This window comes from Hevea brasiliensis, chromosome 8 (genome assembly GCF_030052815.1).
Source record: "Hevea brasiliensis isolate MT/VB/25A 57/8 chromosome 8, ASM3005281v1, whole genome shotgun sequence".
NCBI classification, from domain to species: Eukaryota; Viridiplantae; Streptophyta; class Magnoliopsida; order Malpighiales; family Euphorbiaceae; genus Hevea; species Hevea brasiliensis.
The window spans coordinates 20,213,038-20,229,288 of NC_079500.1; positions in this window are offsets into that span (position 1 = coordinate 20,213,038).

The window sequence follows — 16,251 nt, forward strand, 5'->3', positions numbered from 1 at the left end:
TTTTTTCCTTTTTAATTTGTTGATTTTCTGAATTAAAAAAAATACTTTTATCTTATTTTATTAATTGAATTTTTAAATTTCTATTTATATATTTTAATTTTTAAATTAATTAATTATCTTTTAAGAAGGCTGTATTTTAGGATAAAATGTATTTTACTTTATACACCAATATTTTATTAATGAAATATAAAAATATTATCTCATTACAATGAAAGTATAATAACAATAAATTAGTGATCTGTTTTAGCAATATTTCTTGTGCTTTTTTCATTACTACAAAAACTACTCTAAAATAATAAAATTTGGTTGAAATTATTATTATTATTATTATTATTATTATTATTATTATTATTATTATTATTATTATTAATAAAAATAATACCCATAGACTTCTTTATGATATCTATTTAGATATAAATTTTAATTCAGTAGAACACATTTAAAAATATATAAATATATTTTTTTATTAGTGAGGTTTCTGTATACCTTGACGTAGATGAGAAATTTTCAAGTGCATGATGTAGGAATTAAAAGCATAAAATGGTTTATGATAACAACATAAGTTTGATCGACACATCTTTAACTAATTGTTAAATTTGGAAAGAGTACAGAATAAATTAAATATTAATTTATTTTAATATAAATTTACATAAATAATTTAATTATTTTACATATTAAATGATTAATTAATTTAATATTGTAATCTAATTATATATATTTTACCCTTTCATTTCATATATTTTCTATGTGGCTTTTCCAACAATCCCCTAATTTAAAATAATTAATATATTAATGAATTTTAATGATCTAAAGTTGTTAAATATATCAAATTGCCTTTTTTCTGTTATGATATGAAAATTATGAAGATGTTGCATTTCACTCCACATGGTGCATTAGCTTTAGATAGTTATAGAGATTATAATTAAAATTGGTATTTTACTCTCTGAGTTGAACGCTCACTCCTGTTCATCTATTTTTCTAGGCTACAGAAGGATTATTTATTGTGGCTAACCTGCTTTTCTTCTTCGCAGGTCCATTAATAGTATTTAATGTATTTTGTATAATTGAGTTAAATTTTAGACTCCGCATGTGTTAGAAGCACTTATTTTTATTTTGGGCCTATTTTATAAAAGTTATATTGGACTTGTAAAATTATTAACTGTATGCATGATGGGATTGGATGAGGGAGCTGAGCTCCTATTTGAGTTATGGCATTTTGATTATGTGGAGGGTGAGCTGAGCTCCCCAATTTATTATATATTGTGTTTATAGGTCGGGCAAGTCAAAAACTCCCCGTTGAATAGTGCATTTTATGGTCAGACTCTGTCCAGTTGAATTCTTGAAATTGGGCCCAAATGGGCCTTAGAGTTGGGTTGAGGAATAGTTAGGCTTACTACGGACCTCGGGGGCTTTAAGCTAGCCTAGGTCCTAGTGCCGATCCGGCCCATAGGTTGGGTCGTGACAAAAGTGGTATTAGAGTTTAGGCTTTAGATTCATGGGAAAGTGTGTACCTAGAGTTGTCACATGCGGAGTATAGGATTCTGTTTCATTTTTTTTTTCTGTAATTCTTCGTTTTTAGATTCTGCGTTATTTCTCAGTTAATATAAGAGTGCTTCAGTTTAGCACCTTAGTTTTGTGAAGTACATAAAAGTGTGAAATAGAGTTAGCAGACATGTTGAGGTCTGCCATGGAAATACGTTCTCCAAGAAATACTATATTTCTATCAGTATGGGTCTAAGTGTTGTGCATATCTGGTGCTAGGCACAAGTACATAAATGTGAGTTTTGATAGTATAATTGCACTAGATAAGGGTGAGGATACCACTGCTGGCAGTCGTCAGTGGATGACCCAGTCAGAGTAAGTTTATGATAATAGTATATTCAAGAGAGATAAGAGATTAGGAGACTTAGTATGTCAGGACGTATCGTAGTAACTATACAATGTTCTCGATGTCTGCTCTGTCGCAGACATCTGATGCAGACATGAGATTATTATGTAGAGCTGCGTGCATCCCCGTGGTGCTCCATAATGAGGGTGTTTGCGGATGGCCTCTGTTTTGATACAAATATGCCAGAATAGAGTTCTATATCTACAGAGGAGTTGGGAACTTCTGGTTATAGATCTAGAGCTAGAATATCGAAAGGTCATAGTTGGGTGGTAACTAGAGTCAGTAACTCAGTTACCCTAGCATGAGCTCGAGTTACATCAAGAGTTGCCATCAGAGCAGAGGTTGCAGATTATTTGCAAAGGAAAGGTGACATCTATGGAGTGAGACCATCTGGTATTCGGTATGGAATTTTGGATGGTTTTTACAGTACGACAGACGTTTTGCTTAGAGCTTAATGAGAATAGTATACCTTGTGTGTATCAACAAGGTGTAAAGTACAACCTTACTACTTAGAGAAGGTCAGAATTATGAATTGATGATTTACAGAGCTATGATATGATAAGAGAGTCATTAATTTGACATGGTTTTGGCAAGGTGGTAAATGTAATACCTTTGTTGCAGTAAGTTAGGGTATAGTCCTATCTTTTTAGAAGGGATCGAAGGTTATTACTGATAATGATGACTTATGGATTAGTGTCCCAGATGGGATTATAGCGTGAGATAGAGAGTTGTTAGCTCAGGTGTTCTGGAGAGGGTACAAGTTCCATGTAAGAATTATAAGATGTAAGATCAAGATGTATGTAAGCCTTTAAATTGAATGACGTGTTTAGATACCTAGTATTTTAAGTTTTAGCTAATTAAATGGATATGAAAAATTAGAGTTGCTACAGATCCCCTCCCTAAGGTAGTAGGGGGTAGTATGTAGTCCAAAAGGGTAAGAATAGAGATCACGCAGGAGAAGTATGACTGCTATTCCCTAAGTTCATCCTTAGCTTCTTAATGCTTAAGACTAAAGTATACTCCAAATAAAGTCAAAAAAAAAGGGACAAAAGTTAGCATCGATAAATCATAGAATATGTGTATATATATATAGATGGAATGCGGTTCAAATGCAGTAGGAGAGATAGCCTAAATGCTAGTAGAAGTCTAGCTAGGGTAGTTAGAGGATCAATTCAGAGTAACATTGAGGTATAGATGACTTGGTAGGGATAGTGGAAAGGTATAAGTTTCTGATATGACAATCAGGTTCAAAAAGAAAATAAAGCTAAAGGATGGAAGAGTGAAAGTTAGGATTTAGGTAAGATAAAAAAAGTTGGCTAAAGAATAAAGTGGAAAAACAAATTAGGATAAGATTAGGAAGAATAGAGCCAAAATACTGAGGAGGTGAATGTGGTTCTAGGAAGGGTAAACGAGATAAAAAAAAAAAAAAAAAAGGGATAGAGAGTGTAGAAAAGGATGGCATTAGGAAGAACATTGTTAAGTTATAGAACCCAGAAGTACAAGACTTAGAGCAGGTCATAATTGATATAGTGTTAGGAGCCTAAGCCTAGAGCTTAGAGTTACAGGATATGGATTAGACCTTATCTATTTTCTACCCCCAAGGTAGGATAATGGGATAATGACATAAGAACCCTTTTGGTTGTTGACAATATAATGGAAATTAGGTGAGGTGTGCGATCAAAGTAGGTAGTAACTGTTGAGCGTGCTGTGGTAACTTGAATTTTATTATCAGATAAAGAAGCAAGATCAGTAGTAGTAAGTTGGATAAAAGTCAACATAAGGGATATAAATATGCAAGATGAGGGATAATGTCACAGAGGCTTGATATTAAAATTTAGAGTGGTGAGACCTAGAGTCAAAATTTGGAGTTAGACATATATTTTTAGTGTGATTAATAGAATAATTATGTAAAAAAAAAGAGTAATAATAAATAAATAAATAAATAATAGTATGATAATATGTAGCAGAACGCTAATAACGGTCAGAATAGGACAAGATAGGTATAGGTGTAATTATAAGATATTGAGAAGTACATGGATTAGAGGAGTGATTGTTGGTAAGATTGGAGTAGATCTGAAAGAATCTATGAGTACTTTTATCTTCTAGAATATAACTAAGTATAAGGAGCATCGGACAAATAATTATAAATATGGAAGATAAATGGAGAGTAAAAAGGAAATAGTAAATTCTAAGATGATATGTCAGGCAGAACAACAGTATAACAAATGGTAGATACAACTGATATCTTATAATAACGCACAATAATTACAAAGAAATAATGAAACTAAAAAGGGAGACTAAGGGGTATAAGCTAAATCTTGTTTATCAAACAATGGTATACTATAAATGGTGGGAGAACATTTCTCTTTCTTTTTCAAATTGGCTCGTGTTTCGATTCTAGGAGATTACGTTAAGAAGAGAGGTCGTGTCAAAGTGACCCAATTAATTGAAAATTTAATGGCGTTAGTACATATCCAATCTATTGAGGCAAAAATGATGATAATGGTGTACCTAATGTTAAGTATGAAAGAATGATAAGAGAGGTGACAAGAGTAAAATCGAGCTAGTTACTAGGGCTTATAACCCTTTTGAACTATAAGCTGGAGGAAGTGCTATTTGCTAATGAGTTACAGCGAATGAAATTATTGCTAATGGGAAAAGTTGAGGCTGAAGTTTGGAAAACGATGGGCAGTATATGTGATTATATTAAGGAGAATGAACACGTGAAGTATCTTGTTCAGAATTAAGGCATGGCACATATTTCCCACAGCCGTGTTAGTTCAAATGAAACTTATAATTTCTGAGGCTCCTATCCATCTAGGATGAGCAATTTCTTACTAAGGCTGGTAGGGAATGATAATGTTCTGATAGGTAAGTTGAGAAAGGGGATACAAAAAGAATTTTTTATGGTTAATTATAAGTATTACATAATGTGAAGAATGTGCTGGTAGGAGTTAATCGTAAAGTTAGAATTCTCGAAGTAATGGAACTAGTAATCAAGATAAGACTAAAAAATAAAAAAAAAAGTTAAAGTTAATGATGGGATAGACATCTTGAAGGAAAAGGTGTAAGGGTGAGATAGGACTAAGATTAAGGAATAAGTACAGCATGTTGAAAAGATATCAACGATAGCAGAAATAGGAAAAGAAAGTGGATAAGATCCAAAGGACAGGAAGAAAGCTCTGTAGAGCTAGTTATAATGATGAGGATAAGAAGGAATAGGTATGTTAGGAACACACTAAGAGATATTTGAAACAAGTTATTATGAGATGATAGATTAAAAGAGTAATAGAGTCTCGATCTAAGTGCCAATGTGTCAGAAGTAGGCCACATACTAAGAAGCTTTAGGAAGAAGTCTAGATATTTCCATTTCAGAGAAGGAGTGGGAAACGATAAAGTTGCATTAACTGAGTTGTCAAGGAATACAAATACATTTGTCCTATAAGAGAAGAGACCCAGTTCACTTTCCAATATTGATAAGTGGTGTAGGGTACGCTTGACACTTGGATGGAGCTCTACATAACTAGTTACATAAGATGGACAGGAGCTGGTCTAAGGACCTTAGTAATGACACAGAAGAGATTGAAAATTTGAAGTATCATGGGAGTGAGAAGATTTATAGGTATTGACCATTGAGGTCATATGACAAGTAAAGGTTTCTCCTATGAAAGAGTTATGAGATTCGGAAAGAAAAGGTAAATTGGCACTCCATTATATAGGACCTTTTAAGATCATGGATAGAGTGGGAGCAGTTGCCTATCAGTTAGAGTTGTCACCAAACCTTTCTCATGTCCACACAGTATTTCACATTTTCATGCTTAGAAAGTAAGTTCCCGATCCTTCTCACGTGCTGCGACCAGACACAATGGAGTTAAATGAGAATTTGATATTTGAGGAGAAACTAGTAGCCATAGTAGACTATCAGATGAGACAACTTTGATCAAGGCAAATCCCTATGGTTAGTCCTGTGGAGGAGTCAATCTATGGAGGAATGCACTTGGAAGTTAAAGCGAGATATGCGCAGCAAGTACTCATAAGTTTGATATGTAATTATGTGTTATTGTTCTGCCTTGTGTAAAATTCCAGAATGAATTTTCTATAAGGGGGGGAAGAATGTAACATTTCTAATTTTGAAATAATTATTTTATATATATATATATATATATATATATATATATATATATATATATATATATTAAATTCTAACCCTGGTATTGTGGACTTCGCGTATGTATTTTCATTTTATGGAAATTTAATCGTCGCCCGGATCTGTAATTTCAGGCTGAGCAGATAAGCTGCTGGAACCATTTCAGAACCGGATTAAGATTATAGGCTACCCCACCGTTTTCAGACGTTCTGGATGCGTTCCAGTTGTCAGATTTGGCATAAGTAAACTCGAACTCTACATTACTCAATTTTTGCCTTGTACTGGGTTAGAATAAAATTTATAAAATATTCGTGGATGATAAGAAAATTACAATTTCTATTGCAATAGCCTTATAATATTGTTAAGGACCGTGGGACAAGTTTATAGAATTTTTAAAGTTAGTTTGGATAGTTTTTGAAAATATTAGTTTTAAAGTCTTATAATTGAGTTGTTTGATATTGTGATTATTGCTTGATTTGGAGGGCTCAGGGGAGGCCATATAATGATGATGAGATATGAGTTGAGTTTAGAAGTATTATTTGAACTATTTTGTAGATTGGGTAGGTCATAGGTATAGGGCAGACTTTGTCGGATTTTCAGCACAACTTATGGTGTCTTTGGTCTTTTCTAAACTTGTATTGAGTCAAATATATTAAACAATTTCGATGAAATTTTCAGGTGAGACGGGACAGCCTTCCTCCTCCGCCCAGTCGCCGCATTGACCTCGGTTCAAGTTTGTGAGTAAAATATTAATTTTAATTGTAATTTTGATATTATTATATGTTCAAGCATGCCCATGCGTTACTTATAAATATGTATCTATGTGGTTAAACACTAGGCTCGTTTTATATTGCATTCATAATTGTTGAAGTGTCATGGATGTTGTTTGTGGTAATTTGGAACAGTGTGTGTGCGTGGCATGCGTGTGGTATGGTATTGGATATTGATAGGACGGGTAGACATGGCTTGAGAGACATTCGCTGGGACCCGGTCCTTTATGGATAAGTTGGGGTAGGCACGGCTTGAGAGACACTCGCTAGCCCCCGCATTTGGTTTATTAAGCGAAAATCTGGCTTGAGAGACACCCGCTGACAGAGGTTGAATTAAGAGGGCTGTATAGGGGATCAGCTCTCATATATGTATTGCTTGACAGTGTTGGGTGTGTGAGTGCTCCAAATTGCCTTTTTGCTGTTATGATTGCTGTTATGATATGAAAATTATGACGATGTTACATTTCACTCCACAGGGTGCATTAGCTGTAGATAATTATAGAGATTATGATTAAAATTGGTATTTTACTCTCTGAGTTGAACGATCACTCCTGTTCATCTATTCTTTTAAAATATTTAATTGGTCCTTAAAAAATAAGCTTAGTAAAATTAAAATATTTTTAGCATCAACATTAAAGAAAACTAAATTAATATTGAACCCAACATAAAAGAAAGCTAAATTGAATCTATTCTTTTAAAATATTTAATTGGCCCTTAAAGAATAAGCTCAGTAAAATTAAAATATTTTTAGCATCAACATTAAAGAAAACTAAATTAATATTGAACCCAACATAAAAGAAAGCTAAATTAATTTTTAACCTATCCTTAAAACCAACAAGTTAAAGAAACTTTAATTATTTCTCAGTTTACCTTAATTATTTCAGTTTTTTTTCTCTTTGCTAGTCAATCCATGTGCCACCGCGTTAACTTGTCTTGGAACCCAATTCAAGGAAAGTGAATTTCCTTGCAGAAGAAGCCTATGACAGTCCTCAGTTAACAAACCAGATTCAGATATATCCAATTCAGTAGTTAACATACGAAATTCAGATAAATCCAATAAACCCAACATCAAAGAAATAGGTTATTTTAAATTTTTATTTTAAATTTAATTTATTATAAAATTAATATATAAATATATAAAATTTATTTAATTTATATATTTAATAAATAAATTTTATAAATATTTTATATATTAAATATATAATAAATTCGATCTATATAGAAAAAATCGATTAAATCAAATCACAATAGACCATCAAAATAAATAATTGAATCTTCCGTAGGTAGGAAAGAATGGAGCTAAACGAGTCAGTCAATAATTGAAGACGCAAGCCATGACATAATCCTTTTGTCTTTTTTTTTTTTTTTTTTTTGACTTGCATTGATATTTTAAATTTAAATCCTTGAATCTAATGCAATTTAATAATTTTTTTCAAATTATTTTTTAAAGTTATTTTTTCAATAAAATTTAAAATTATAATTTTTTTTTAACACGAAGCTTCAATGCCACGCAGGCTCTGTAGTGGGTTGGGTCCACTTTTTGTCCTTTCTAGACCGCAGCTCAACTTTGCGCAATTGTCATTTATGAGTATCAAGAAGTGCTCGGAAAACAACGAATCCTACTAAGAGAATCACATCACTCAACTCAGTCGATATTCATAAGCTCAGGATGAATTGGAATCACTGGAATAAAAATTCAACATCAAAATAGAATTTAAAATTTAGATAATGTCAAAATATATATGCAAAGGATATTATACTAACATACTTAAAGATTTATTTTATATTATGATTTTTTTTTATCATAAAATCATTGATATTATACAACATCAATAATTGTATTTATTGAGATAAATTATATATATATATATATATATATATATATATATATATTACAAATTAATTTTATTTTTGTCAAAAATTATCATTCAATGCTATTTTAATTGAAGATAGTTATATTTTTTAAATTTCATTTTAACAACAAAATGGTCTTCCCATTTAAATTTAGTTCGAATTACTGTCAACTATAAATTAACTAATCAAAATAATCTTAATTTTATTTTTAGTTTAAACAATTACTTTACTTAAATTTTATCTTTATCAATAAAGTGGTCTCTCAATTCGATTTTTATTTTATCAATAAATTTTATTTTTATTTGCATTTGCATCTTTATCATTTTTAATTGATTATTTTATAAGTTGCAAATTTTATTAAAAATATAATTATTTTTAATTCATTGAATTTTATTATTCAATTAAAAAAAAGTATTAATGAATTTAATGATATTTAATTATATTATTATTTTTATTTGTTCAGAATATATCTTATCTTAATAATAACTATTATTTGATGAACTATTAAAATTTAATTTTATTGTTAAATAATAATAATAATAATAATAATAATAATAATAATATATCAATTTTAGATTAATATATATACAATTAGAGAATCTCACTCAATCTGTCGCTATTCAAAGAAACATTCTATATTATGGTGTAAATAAGCCAATCGCTCATGAATTACATGAGGCTCGACTCGACTTTTTTTCTTGACAAGTCGAGTTTAATTCTAATTTTAAACTTGTTTAATAAACAAGTTAAAGCCATGTTCAATAACACTCATCTCATCTCATGAGCTGACTTATTTACAAACTCATTATCGTACTTGGTTAGGTTAAAACTTAGTTCTTTTATATTAATTATTGTATTTTATAATATTATAAATATATTAATTTTTCTTATCATCATTTTATAAAATAATATATTGATAATTGTTATAATTTATTGAAAATATAAATAAGTTTTATGAAGCCAATGGACTCATATTTGTAATTTAAATTTTAATTTTTATAAAAATTAGTTTGTTTACTCAAAAGTAAGAGGTTTTATTAGGTGTTTTAAGTAATCCTTCCTTCACAATGAGATTGGTTCACATTTGGAATAACAGTGCATTTAGTAGGATTTAAAGCGATAACAGAGACATTTTATCTTGACAATGAGAAGAATGCATACCTGGAGCAATCATGGGCGACAAAGCCAAGCAAATTATTGCAGATGCTAAAACTATCCACTTCGCCACCACTTATTCTACGTGAATATTTAGCATCATACTTCAGCAGGTTGGGCTTACCAATCACTTGAGCATTCTTCTCTATCTCAATAAGTTAGATGAAAATTAGTTACATGGCATGACAAGTGTTAAAGAAAAAAAAAATTGCAAGCTCACTTTGTTATGGTAGGAGAAAACAGAGCAAAACAGAGGCGAGAAGAAAAAGGAAATGAAAAGCTAAAAATAGGAGTATAAATAATTTTTTTTTTCACAACAAAATAACTAATTTAATTATCTTCAATAATTTGTCCCTAATTAGATCAAGACAGTTAAATATTAGAGTTGTAGAGCAGCTGAAAATGGCCCACGAACATATTCTTCCATGTCAATGCACGTTTACTCGCAAATTGCTGACTAAGATGATTTGTCCATCGATGACAAATAAAATGTTGATGCAATGAATCCAAATTAAGGATTGGAGGGGTGAGTCTCCCCCAAATAGTTCATCAAAACGCAGCACTCAAATAACATGAAATATAAATTTGAGAAACTTTAGAGCTTCAATTTTGTATACTTCAAGTTAATGGTTTTTAACATCCTGCAGAACTACATGTGCAGCATTAAGTCCAAGGTGGTTTTCTATGGCATGTTACCATATGGTTTTATAACCAATGTGCATGCTATATCAAATGTGAACCTTTGAATAAATCTTGCATGTCCAGCACTAGTCCTCGTTCAGCTGCATGTCAAGGAGTAGCCCTTTCTCCACCATGTCTCTACTAGTCTTCACCAAGAGCTGGTTAAACGGCCGATGGTTAAACAATGCTTGAGCAAGTTTTCTATGGCTCTTCCACCATTCTGAATCAGAATTGAAAATCCCACGTTTCAGAATGTCAAAAATCTTGGAATTTTTGAGAAGTTTGAGCTCATTATTTTTTTGTCTCCTTCTCTCTGCACCATTATTTTATTATTAAAAAACTCACATTAACTCTCTTTTATTAAGCGTGCAATTCACATGCCTGAATTCTAATAGAAGTTAGATTAATGGCAGGAGCTCTTGTTTTCCTTGCGCAATCATTCTTTCTAGCCGGTCAACATTTTCTCTCAACTCTTGATGCGGGGTTACTTGCCTTTCTTTTTCTTTTCTTTCTTTAGCACACTCTTTCAGAATATCATTGATAAGCTGTGCTTGCTCCTTTAGTTCGAGCTTCTTCTTTTTGCCCTCTTATTTATACTCTTCCATGAGTATCTCCTGGTATTCCATTTTCTCTTGCAACTTGCCATTCCAAACTCCCGCCTCTCTTATTGTACCTTGGAACGAGGTCTTTTTATTTTCCCACCATTTTTTTTGTTCCTCAAATTTTGCCTTTTCTATCGTCGCTTCTTCCCTGAGCCTTTTCACCTCCTTTTTCAGGATTTGTTGTTGGTCTTCCAACTGCCTTATCCATTCTAGCAATCGTTGGTTCTCGGCATCTGATCTCTGTAGAGAGCTGACCAACTGAGCATTAGCTTCTTCTGAAAGAATTTTCTAATGAGGGGTGCTGCCTTCAGGTTCTGTTGGTTCGGCAATTGGGTATCCCTGATCTCTACTGGCCCTCCATCTGAGGTAATCTTCCATGGTGCTCAGCCCTTTAGGCGATCGTTCAATTATAGTGACGCTCTCCCAGGATTTTCGAAATACTTTCAATTCTTTTTCATTGCCGGGCTCGTGGTAGAAACGAGCTTGGTGGAGTTCTTCAACCTTGATCGCGGATTGGGTTGAACCGAACTGCCTCATTACCAAAGCTGGAGTGTAACTCGTGTATCCAATCACTCCGATCAAAGATACTGAGTGATTACTCCCTGTACTGAACAAAATAGGCTGACCTAACGTCCATAATTTCCTACAGCAGTAGTTATGACAGTTGAAGCTTAGAATCTGCTCTTGCCATTGCAGCTCGTTCTTTGGACTGATTGTTAATCTAGCCATTTTCTCAATAAGCGGCTTGTCAGGATACCAGGTAAACCTCTTAGTCTCCAGAGGACACATGTGACTGAGGATCCAAAGGTGTAGCAATGGAGAACAGCAATTAATAGATCCCCTGCCTTATCGTCGACAATAAGTAAGAGTCAATAGGGTCTCTGCAAGCATTGCCAGTATTGGGTTGACCTTTTGCTTTTCTACTGCCCAGAACATTTCCGTGACACTGCAAGTTATAATTCCCAAAGGCCTGGGGAATAAGATCAGGCCGTAGATCCCCAGAGCCAATGCCAACAAAGCTTGTTCCCATTGTCTGTTCTGGATGTACAGATCTAACTGCTTTTTGAGGTAGGTCCAATACTACCCATGTGTGTTTCCTTTGACAGTTTCTCTTGCCTTTGATTCCTCAGTAGAGACCCCCAACATATGCGCGAACTGTTTACAAGTCTGCCTATGCTCGAGGTATAAGTAGATCCAATTCTGTGCCTCATAAGGGATTTCTAGCAGCGCCTGATATTTCTCTATGGTGGGGGTCATATCAACGTCGTTGAAGGAGAACACCCTGTACTTGGGATTCCAAATTGACAGCATGGCTTTTAGTGCCAGAACTTGGACTCTGACCCGTATCAAGGTGGCAATCCTTCCATATTTTTCCTCGAACTTTGCCTTGACGTGATCGGGAAGCAATTTCCAACTGCTGGATAGACCCTCCAGACCGGTCATTCTGACTTTGACCTTGCTTAGATCTAACGGAGGTAACAGGCCCGTGTCTGCCCCGGTGGCATCACTCTGTGGGGACTCTGAACTATGAAGCAATTTGGTCTATGGTCTAGCGTTCTGTTCCTGTCTAGGAACTTCTTTTATTGACTGACTCGAGGATGCCATGTTAAAGTTTCCGTTTATCCTCTTACAGACCCTAATTTGTAATGCCTGCAGAGAAAATTTGTCAGCAGAACAAATTCAGGTAATTTTGGATTATACTGTTGGCATGGTGATATCTATACACCTATCAAAGTAGGAAGATGTTTAGATCATCCTTACAGTATGATTCAAAATTACCCTTATGTTTAAAAATTAAAAAAAAAAACACAAATAGAGTAAGGTAAAAGTAAGTATGTCCCTTTTGTCCTAAAATAGGGAGAGTCCTAGTACCGGGTAAGTACTATCTAATTGGATAGTTCTATCTTACGAGGTAGTTTGCTACAGCTTTCAGCTAATGTGATAGTTTAGCTCAAGGTCTAATTTTCTAAAAGCCACAGGTTCCCAAATCGTCCCTACTATAAATAGTAGAGCCCCATTCCACCACCATGATACTAAAGGGAGAATTCCATGGGTATCACGGTAAATGGAACAAGTTCCAATCTGAATAGAAGCCTTCACAGATACTAATAGGGTAAAACTCACGGGTAACGCTACATGACTCCCTCCTATTTCCTAAAAGGGTAAGAAAGCCCAGATATAGGGCTGAAGTGTGTGAGGACATTGTGTAAGTACTCAGTGTGTGAAGGGACACATTTACCTCTTCCTTTTATGGGGGGGAGAGTTTTTTTTTAGACAAAGATTGCTGTGGGATAAATAAGACAATCAAAACAAGCAAAATGGTTAGAATAGCAACAATTAATATATGAAGACTTTCGAATTTTGTACGTTAAGCCCCCTAATCATGATTTTAATTTATAAGAACACAAAATTAAATCTGCTTTTGGACCTCTAAATCGGGGTTAGGGTAAAATGTTCAGTCTCCAGTGCAGTCGCCAAGCTGTGGCAAGGGTTTTTGCAGTCGCCTGCACGAACACTCACCGAAGTGGGAAAAGTGAAGAGTCGCCACTTTAATTTTGAGAGAAATTAAAGAAAACCATTTGTAATAAAAATTTTAAAAGGAAACCACTTCGAAAATAAATATTCTAAATTCGGGGTCCGTATACGGGTGGAGAAGGTGTTAGGCACCCCACCTCGTCCCTTAATGAGGGTAAGCAGATTTAATATTATGCTATTTATAAATTAAAATTGATAATTAGGGGGTTGGGATGACAATGTTAATCCTTTGTATGGATAAAAGGAATGTTTGATATTTCACTATTCAGGGCTGCCCAAGAACATGAGTGCATAAGATGACCCTTAGTGAGTAGGCGTCAGTTAGCGGATCTTTGTTTGAGGGTTACTTTGTATATTATGATATCTTAATTTGGGCTTTAGTTAAGAGAATTCGGGTAAGGACTTTCTCCCGATCTCTTAATGTATTTCGTTTAGAGTTTTTAAGCGAATGATTTCGGATAAGAACTCTCCTCCAATTTCCACATATTTTATTAAAATTTTAGTTGAGAATCAGGTAAGAACTCTTCCCCGATCTCTACACATTTTATTAAATTTTGGTTGAGAATTGGGTAAGAACTCTCCCCCGATCTCTTAAAGTATGTTTGTTAAAAATTTAAGTGAAGGATCTCGGATAAGAACTCTCCTCCGATCTCCACATATTTTGTTAAAAATTTTGGTTGAGAATCAGGTAAGAACTCTCCCCCGATCTCTACACATTTTATTAAAATTTGCCTGAGAATCAGGTAAGAACTCTCTCCTGATCTCTTAAAGTATGTTTGTTAATGATTTAAGCGAAGGATCTCGGATAAGAACTCTCCTCCAATCTCCACATATTTTGTTAAAAATTTTGGTTGAGAATCAGGTAAGAACTCTCCCCCGATCTCTTAGAGTATTTGATTTAAAATTTAAGTGGGAAATTTCGGATAAGAACTCTCCTCCGATCTCCGCCTATGAAAATTTTTTACTGAGAATCGGGTAAGAATTCTCCCCCGATCTCTTAAAGTATTCGGTTTGAAGTTTTAAGTGAAGGATCTCGGATAAGAACTCTCCTCCGATCTCCACACATTTAAATTTAGAATGAGAATCGAGTAAGAACTCTCTCTCAATCTCTTAAAATATAATGATGATGAGATATGAGTTGAGTTTAGAAGTGTTATTTGAACTATTTTGCAGGTTGGGTAGGTCATAGGTATAGGGGAGACTCTACCGGATTTTTAGCACAACATAGGGTGTCTTTGGTCTTTTCTAAACTGGTATTTAGTCAAATATATTAAATAATTGCAATGAAATTTTTAGGTGAGCCGGGACAGCCTTCCCCCTCCGCCCAGTCGCCGCATTGACCTCGGTTCAAGTTTGTGAGTAAAATATTAATTTTAATTGTAATTTCGATATTATTATATGTTCAAACATGCTCATGCATCACTTATAAATATGTATCTATGTGGTTAAACACTAGGCACGTTTTATATTACATTCATAATTGTTGAAGTGCCATGAATGTTGTTTGTGGTAATTTGGAGCAGTGTCTGCGCGTAGCGTGCGTGTGGTATGGTATTGGATATTGATAGGACGGGTAGACATGGCTTGAGAGACACTCGCTGGGACCCGGTCCTTTATGGATAAGTTGGGATAGGCACGGCTTGAGAGACACTCGCTGGCCCCCGCATTTAGTTTATTAAGCGAAAGTCCAGCTTGAGAGACACTCGCTGGCAGAGGTTGAATTAAGAGGGCTGTATAGGAGATCAGCTCCCATATATGTATTGCTTGACAGTGTTGGGTGTGTGAGTGCTCCAAATTGTATTTTTGCTGTTATGATATGAAAATTATGACGATGTTGCATTTCACTCCACATGGTGCATTAGCTTTAGATAGTTATAGAGATTATGATTAAAATTGGTATTTTACTCTCTGAGTTGAACGATCACTTCTGTTCATCTATTTTTTCAGGCTATAGGAAGCTTATTTGTTGTGGCTAACCTGTTCTTCTTCTTCGCAGGTCTATTAATAGTATTTAATATATTTTGTAAAATTGAGTTAAATTTTAGACTCCGCATATGTTAGAAGCACTTATTTTTATTTTGGGCCTGTATTATAAAAGTTATGTTAGACCTGTAAAATTATTAACTATATGCATGATGGAATTAGATGACGGAGCTGAGCTCCTATTTGAGTTATGACATTTTGATTATGTAGAGAGTGAGCTGAACTCCCCAATTTTATTATATATTGTGTTTACAGGTCAGTCGAGTCAAAAACTCCCTGTTGAATGGTGCATTTTATGGTCGGACTCTGTCTGGTTGAATTCTTGAAATTGGGCCCAAATGGGCCTTAGAGTTGGGTTGAATAATAGTTAGGCGTACTAAGGGCCTCGCAGACTTTAGGTGGCCCAGGTCCTAGTGCCGGTCTGGCCCATAGGTTAGGTCATGACAAAAAATATGAAAATTAATATTTATTATTAAAAACCTTTAAAAAACAATATTTTATTTTTTTGTTAAAAATTTTACCAATTGAAAATAATAAAAAAGTTGTGAATTAATTACGAAAAAAATTTAATTCGAAACAAATGTGATTGAATATAGAATTTATAAAAGAGTGCTTTCTATGTATGAATTAAAATAT